An 8,327-nucleotide genomic window follows, 5' to 3' on the forward strand; every position below is an offset into this window, starting at 1 on the left:
AAAAATAAGGCACATGGTATTGGGGGTAATGTATTGACGTGGATAGAGAACTGGTTGGCAGACAGGAAGCAGAGTGGGAATAAACGGGTCCTTTTCAGAATGGCAGGCAGTGACTAGTGGGGTGCCGCAGGGTTCAATGCTGGGACCCCAGCTATTTATAATATATATTAATGATTTAGACGAAGGAATTGAATGTAATATGTCCAAGTTTGCAGATGACACTAAGCTGGATGGCAGTGCGAGCTGCGAGGAGGATGCTAGGAGGCTGCAGGGGGACTTGGACAGGTTAGGTGAATGGGCAAATGCATGGCAGATGCAGTATAATGTTGATTAATGTGAGGTTATCCACTTTGGTGGCAAAAACAAAACGACAGATTATCTGAATGGCGACAGATTAGTAAAAGGGGAGGTGCAACGAGACCTGGGTGTCATGGTACATCAGTCATTGAAGGTAGACATGCAGGTACAGTAGGCAGTAAAGAAGGCGAATGGCATGCTGGTCTTCATAGCAAAGGGATTTGAGTATAGGAGCAAGAAGGTCTTACTGCAGTTGTACAGGACCTTGGTGAGACCACACCTGGAATATTGTGTGCAGTTTTGGTCTCCTAATCTGAGGAAGGACATTCTTGCTATTGAGGGAGTGCAGCGAAGGTTCACCAGACTGATTCCCGGGATGGCAGAACTGAAATATGAAGATCGACTAGGCTTATATTCACTGGAATTTAGAAGAATGAGAGGGGATCTCATAGAAACATGTAAAATTCTGACGTGATTGGACAGGTTAGATGCAGGAAGAATGTTCCCGATGTTGGGGAAGTCCAGAACCAGGGGTCACAGTCTAAGGATAAGGGGTAAGCCATTTAGGACCGAGATGAGGTGAAACTTTTTCACTCAGAGAATTGTGAACCTGTGGAATTCTCTACCACAGAAAGTTGTTGAGGCCAGTTCGTTGGAGATATTCAAAAGGGAGTTAGATGTGGCCCTTACGGCTAAAGGGATCAAGGGGTATGGAGAGAAAGCAGGAATGGGCTACTGAAATTGCATGATCAGCGATGATCATATTGAATGGTGGTGCAGGCTCGAAGGGCCAAATGGCCTACTTCTGCACCTACTTTCTACGTTTCTATGTTTCTGTGCAGGTCTCTCATTTCACTGCGAGGAATGGTGTGAAAGGGCTGATTGGTTTTTCCCATGGAGATGCACAGATGAAGGTCAAAGTGTGGATGAACTCAGCGGAAACTAGCAGCAATGAGACGGACTCTGACTTCCCTTGCAGGGTTCGGATGGCGACGCCGCCTCCTGCGAGACTGCCGAGCCACCCCTTGCTCCTCCCTCTGCACCTCCTCCTCAGCTGCTACCGCTTCCTCATCTTCCAATGGTTGTACCCTCATGATTGCCAGGTTGTGAAGCATGCAGCAGACGATGACAATAGGGTCACCCGCTCAGGCGAGTACTGCAGCACTCCTCCTGAGCGATCCAGGCATTGAAACCTCCGTTTAAGGATTCCGATGCTCTGTTCAATGATGCATCTGGTGGCTGAATGATGTCATTGTACGATTGCTGTGCAACAGTTGTGGGGTGGCGAAGGGGAAGGGCAGCCAAGTGCAGAGTGGGTACCCCTTGTCTCCAAGGAGCCAGACGCAACCTTGATTTGGGGCAGCAAGCATACCTGGCTCACCGGTCTGACGCAGGATGAAAGTATTGTTGCTGCTGCCAGGATAGCGGGCATCAACTGCCATGATTTTGCGGTTGTGGCCGCAAACCAGTTGGACACTGAGGGAGTGGTATCCCTTGCGGTTACGGAACATCTTGGGATTGTTCTGCAGCGCCCTCAGTGCGACGTGGGTGCAGTCTATGGTGACCTGAACCCTGGGGAAGCCCGCTATCCTTACGAATCCGGTGTGCCGCTCCAACTGCTTCTCCCTGGCCATTGGAAAGGATATGTAGTCCTTCCTCCTCTTATAAAAGAGCATCTGTGATCTGATGGATGGAACAATGCGTGGTAAATTGTGAGATGTTAGAGATGTCTGCTGTTGCAGCTTGAAAAGATCCAGTGGAATAGAAATTCAGAGCGATGGTGACCTTTGATATCACTGATAAATGCACCATCAGTGTCCTTAACCTTATTTGAGGCTGCAAGTGATTGCGGAATCGCAGTCTCCGGAGGCACTGGTCATCAGTGAGGTCCATGTCGAAGAACTACTGTATGTAGACCCTGTGATGATCAGGCCTTCTGTCACCATGTCTGTGTCGGCGTCTTCCTCTGACAGCTGCCTCATTGCCTTCTCCCTCCTGCTCATGTTGGTCCTCACCCACTGCAGCCTGGTGCTCGCAAACATGTGGCTCCTGTTGATCCTGCCTCCTCGCCATCTGCCTTACTGGTGTTGGGGGTCTGCGTCCGACCCTGCTCCTAGCGGCATGCCCTTCTGGAAGTCCTTCCTGGTGCACCTTTCCATTGTGGTCTGACGCCATCTCTATGGCCTTCTACATCTTGCTGACCCATGTCAGCTGGGTCCCTTGGCCGCTGCCTCGTCATCCACTGTAGCTGGCGCCGCCGCCTTCTGCATGCTTCCCTGCCACGCACAATGTGGAGGTGGTGTTCCGCTGCCAGCACTGAGCCCATTTTTAAAAACCTGTTCAAGCACAACCTCCTCAAGCAGCGTTCTCTCATGCTGACTATGAAAAGGCAGGCCCACTAATTTACAAATCCTTTCTCAATGACGCAACTTTCAATGCTTGTAACCGTCAAAAAAAGTTATGCCGACAACAATGGTGGGAGTGGCAGCGCGCCTTTAAATGCTGCTGGCAGTTTTCATCCCACAGTGTGCTCCATCCCAAAAACCTGTCGTTGGCCCAGACAAGCAGCCAGTTTCAGGGCAATTTGGCTTCTGGGGCGGGGCCGAGACGGTGCTTACTTTGATTAAGTTGTTACCGACGCATACGCAGGAGCGGGACGGAAGTGGGGGGGAGCAGGGCGGTGATGTACACCGCCGGAAAAAAGCACCAAAAGGCAATGTCGCGAGCATCGGGCACTCCGCGCCAACTGGGTGGTCAGGCAATTTAGGCCCCAATGTTTTCTGAATTCGGAGGAAGTTGCCAGGAAATAGTCCTCAAGTATTGTCAAGTCTCCTGTAAGCATGCGTTTTACCGGGACAAGAGTTCATGCTTGGATGGCTATAGCAAGGTCATCTGCATATCCAAATTTCCTTGACTTGGTCAGCAGGACTATTACTGATTTAAATATTAAGAAGTGATGCTGGCATGCCGGACCCCTGCAGGAACCCATTATTCAGTAGTCTTTTCAAATTCCCCCATGGTCTCACCCCTCCCCATCTCTAATCTCCTCCAGCTCCACAAACCTCCCCCCCCCCTCCGGAAAATGTCTGGGCTCCTCTTAATTCTGCCCTCTTGAGCATCCCTGATCATTGGTGGCTGTGCCTTGTGTTGCCGAGGCCCCAAGCTTTGGAACTCCTCGCCTAAACCTCTCCGCTTCTCTACCCTCTTTCCACCTTCAAGATGCTCCTTAAAACATATCTCTTTGACCACCTGTGCTAATTTCTACTTATGCGGCTCAGTGTCAAATCTTTTTATCTCATGCTCCTGTGAAGCACCTATGTTAAAAGCGCTATATAAATGCAAGTTGTTGTTGTTGTTGAAGTCTAGGTCTGCCAATCTGCTCCAGACTATGTATGCTGAACTTGTGATTGAAGAATATAGCGGTTAGTAGGTGCGGTGTACTATTCTATAAGTTTTCAGCAGTTGCTTTTCCACATGTGGGAGACAAGTCCACAAAAGCCACTGCTGCTTTGAGCCCAAGATGATAACCAGCTTTGACATGGGTTGAGAGTGCAATTATCTGGTCACATGGTTCAGGTTCTTAACCTATATTGTTCCTTAGGGATGTAAACCTCAAAGGGAGACGTGAGCCATCGCAGTAATATCCTTCACAGAATCTTATATGCAACGCACAGCAATGAAAGCAGCTGGTAGTTTTTTTGGATCATCTCCTACTTTACACGGTTTCAGGATGGCGATGTTGTTGTAACTTGGGCAGAGGTATGTACATTGGTAAAGAAGCTCACCAGCCAGTCGTCGTCTTCCATATGGTAGTAGCAAAGCAAATCAAATGTCAATATCCAAGTCAGATATCCAGGCCAAAGCTTCCGCTGTAACAGCGTGGATATCTTGTAGGCTGCCTGCGAATTTCCTGAGGGCAGTGCTCAATGATGTGCTCCAGGGTCTGATTAGGAGCTCTGTCACATGATGGGGATGCTTTAATCTTCCATCTATGGAGAAGGTGCCAGAAGCGAGCATGACTGGTTCTGAGGCAGTTGATGGTTGTCCACTGTTTGCGAGGAAGGTTTGTACTATGGGATCCATTAAGGAATCCATTCCGTATGTCACAGTTCTTCCAAGCATTTCGTCATCAGTCATCAAGGCGGAGAGGAAATTTCTGAAGGGCTTCGGTGACGGTCCAAAATGGCCTTCTAGATTTGAGACAGGTTGGCGGTAGGTTGTTCAAGTCAGCCTGGATCGGCATATCTTTGCTGGTGTAGCGGTTATATTCTCTGGAAACTGCATATTCATATGGGTATGATGCGATGTTTGCAAGCACGGGCAGCCAAGGTGTTTGGTGTCGATAAAAGTGTACCGGTGATATCATCAGCCTTTTCGCGACCCGCCCTGTTACATGATCTTAGATCACAACTAATGTCGTCTCAAAGGACACTAAACTGGTTGTTAAATCAACCTCCCAGTGATTGTAGCAAACCAAGCAAATCAATCACTAGCCAATTGCAGGCATGTTGACCAAGGTTTTTCAGAAATTCTAGTAAGTCACCATCGGAACCTGCAGTTTTGCTGAATTTATTATGTGCGCCTTGTCCACTTCTTCTCCAGTAAATGGCCTTGATAAATACAATATTCGTGGACAGTCAGAAAGGGACAAAGCAGCTGTTTTTAAACAAAACGTCCCTTTCTTTTGACATCGATCTGATTTGGGAGCCAAGGGCAATGGCATCAGCTGTGACATGCAGGGTTCTGCTTGGGAATCAGTTAGTAGAACCAAGAAATCTCCAGGCTTCCCTGCTCAAGTGAGTGAAATTTATGGGTCTGCAAAGCTATTGCCCATCGCTCTCGTCTAGAAGAATTTAGTGATTCCAAGAGTGGTTGCAGCAGCAGAGTTATCTGTTGTCCTTTATTCCTCTAGAATCGTCTCATTGTCAGCTGATTAGCAGAGACTGTAGGCTATCCTGTAACCACGAGGGATATTATTTTATGCGGCCACTTCAATGAGGTTGATAAACCTGTCATAGTTCGCTTAATTCGAAGGAATTAGTTGAACCACTTTTTCTACTGTTTTCATGTAGCCATTCCAATCAGCCTTTGTAAAGTCCCAATGTGGTTTTGGTAGTGATGAGACAGACTTGAGACACCAACGTCCATGAGTATACAGCAAAAAAACTGACATTAATTTTGCCCCAGAGTCGACATTTTGCCAATTTGATAGAGACCCCAAGATATTTTGTTGCAAAAATATACTGGAACAGCAGAGATGTTGGGGTTTATGTATGTTGTCAAACAATGATTTCAATTTATAATAGCTTCTGATTCATATTTGTAATACTATTTTATTTCCATTTAAAAAAATAATTAATTTGCTATCAACAGAAAAACCTTAGTTAATAGTAAATGTTTATAAACAAAAGTTGAATAAGTGCATAAGTTGAATAAGGGACAACACTTAACCTTAGCAGCACTGCCATTGATTTTTGAAATGTGTAAAGAGACCACTTTGGATCGATGCAAAGCTGGCAGTATAACCGCAGGCTTCAATAATAATCTAATGTTTCCTTATCTAAACCAATCATCAATATTCTGTACGAGTTGTTACTGATTTGATGACTTAAAATGAACAAGAATTAATGTTTCATTTGTACTGTTGTACCTCAATTATTTACTGCAAATGTATATGCCTAACTTTTTTTTTGAACTGCACATACTGACTGACACCATACTGAATTTTTATCTGCCATAAACACTTGATTCTTTGCTCTTAGCCTTCTTAAACAAACATCCGCCTGGCAAATTTGAAACTGCCTTGTCAAGTATCCCAATACTCTCTGCCCCACCACAACTGAATCAGATCGACCAAGATCTGATCAAAATGATCATTTCAAAATGACCATAGCTTCTAGGAGCTCTGTAGGAAATCTGTTGAACATACCTACCATACGATGTAAAGACCTCACTGGTCGGCATAAAAACACAAATGTTCTCATTTTACAAGGAAATGAGTCACGATTACACCACCACCACCCCCCCGGCCGGGCCGCAAAATATGAAGTGACAAGCTCTACCCTGTCATTTAAAAACACGAAGAACTACTATCGTCAATTAAATCAGGAAGAAGAAAAAAATGAAAGCATAAATATAATTTCCAGTGATCTGTCAAATAATGAAAACATCCAGAGGCGGCTGGAGAAACACGAGCGTCAACACGGCCCTAGTCTGTTGGTCATTAAATCACTGAACGCCATACAAAAGACTGCAAACACTCGGCGTACGCTTTACACATATCCTGCATATCGCAAAGATTAGTTATCACCACAATCTCCGCACGAAATCAGATGGACATCGCGTCGGTCGCAGTCAAGCCACCGCTGACAGAACTCGGCATCCCACACCCCACCCCGTCAAACTGCAAAAAACAGTTACCGTTTGCTTGAAAATCACGGTCCGACCTCAGTGGGAGTATGTGCAGTCGGCAGCGTTTCCTGTCAGGCTGGAGAGGTGGGTGGGGAACGCCGGTTTCGCTTCCACCGGGGAGCGACGCCTTTTTTCCCCAACAATTTATCTTATAGCCGAGCCGGGCTCGAGCCCCCCAGGCGGTTAAAAATCAGCGGCTCGCACAGAATGAAAGGATATCATCAAGAAGTCACGTCACTCCGAGCACGGGGTTTTAATTATTATAATAATAATAGTACGTCGCTAATTATTTTCATGTCAAATGTAACGGTGGAATGTTCCAGATTTTCCTTCACGATACCCGCGCTCTCCTCGCGCGGCCCTAGCGGCTTCACAGCAACAAAAAAAATGGCGGCGCCGCCGCCTCCAGACCCACAGTTCCCCCGTCCGCCAGCGCCGCCGCCTCCTGCACTGACAGTGCGCGCCACCGCCTGCCACTGTCTCCTGTACTGACAGTGCGCGCCACCACCGCCCCGCCTCCTGTACTGACAGTGCGCGCCACCACCGCCCAGCCTCCCACGCTAACAGTGCGCGCCACCGCCTCCTGTACTGTCAGTGCGCGCCACCGCCTCCCACACTGACAGTGCGCGCCACCGCCGCCCCGCCTCCTGTACTGACTGTGCGCGCGTCTCGTCCCTCCTCCTGCACTGACAGTGCACGCCACCGCTGTCGCGCCTCCTGTACTGACTGTGCGCGCGTCTCACCCCTCCTCCTGTACTGGCTGTACACGCGCCCCCGCTCCCCCTCCTGTGCTGATTGTGCACGCATCTCGTCCCGCCTTGTGTACTGACTGTGCGCGTGTCTCACCCCGCCTCCTACACTGACTGAGCTCGCGTCTCGCCCCGCCTCGTGTACTGACTGTGTGCGCATTTCGCCCCACCTCCTCCACTGACTATATGTGCACCCCGACACGTGAACTGAATGTGCGCACACCCTGACTCGTGTGCCGACTGTGCATGCGCGGCCCGCACTACCTCATGCACTGACTGTGCGCACGCCCTGCCTCGTGTGCTCACTGTGCGCGCGCGCCACGCACTGTCTCCTGTGCTGACTGTGCACGCCATCATCACCCTGCCTCTGTTCTGACAGTGTGCGCGTTATATATGCAGACTATAGAGATACTCTCTGTGTAGTCACTGTATAGTTGCATAAGATGGAGACTTGTTTACCTGATGTACTATCAATAAGGTTTACACTGTGTATATATATACATGCTGGCATCACTAGAGAGTGCAACGAGTGGCAAGGGCTGTATAAAAGGGGAGCCACCATGCTTGTGCCTCACTCTGGAGTTACGAGTAAAGGACCAAGGTCACTACAGTTTGAGTACAAAACATTGCCTCGTGGAGTCATTCATAAGTACACTACAGACCATAATAACTGGTGACGAGAATACGAACTTTCACGCGATTATGGCTACCTTTGGCACACTAAAAGACTTTGTAGAGGGTGATGATTGGGATGCCTTCACGGAAAGGCTCGAGCTATATTTTGTGGCAAACGACCTGGCAGGGGAGATGGACGCATCGGCGGAGAAGCACAAGGCTATACTGCTGACTAGTTGTGGGCCCGAGGTCTAC

The 8,327-nt window shown here is 48.3% G+C and overlaps 1 protein-coding gene across 1 annotated transcript in view; it reads right to left on the reverse strand.

The window, feature by feature from the left end:
• klc1a (kinesin light chain 1a) overlaps positions 1-7,230 on the reverse strand; it is a 185,082-nt gene extending 177,852 nt beyond the window's left edge. The window contains exon 1 of the mRNA XM_070879308.1: positions 6,718-7,230. The gene's annotated coding sequence lies outside the window, so the exon portion shown is untranslated. The remainder of the gene's footprint in view (positions 1-6,717) is intronic.
• Between the last annotated feature and the right edge of the window lie 1,097 nt (positions 7,231-8,327).

The sequence above is a fragment of the Pristiophorus japonicus genome, chromosome 4, assembly GCF_044704955.1.
Source record: "Pristiophorus japonicus isolate sPriJap1 chromosome 4, sPriJap1.hap1, whole genome shotgun sequence".
NCBI classification, from domain to species: Eukaryota; Metazoa; Chordata; class Chondrichthyes; family Pristiophoridae; genus Pristiophorus; species Pristiophorus japonicus.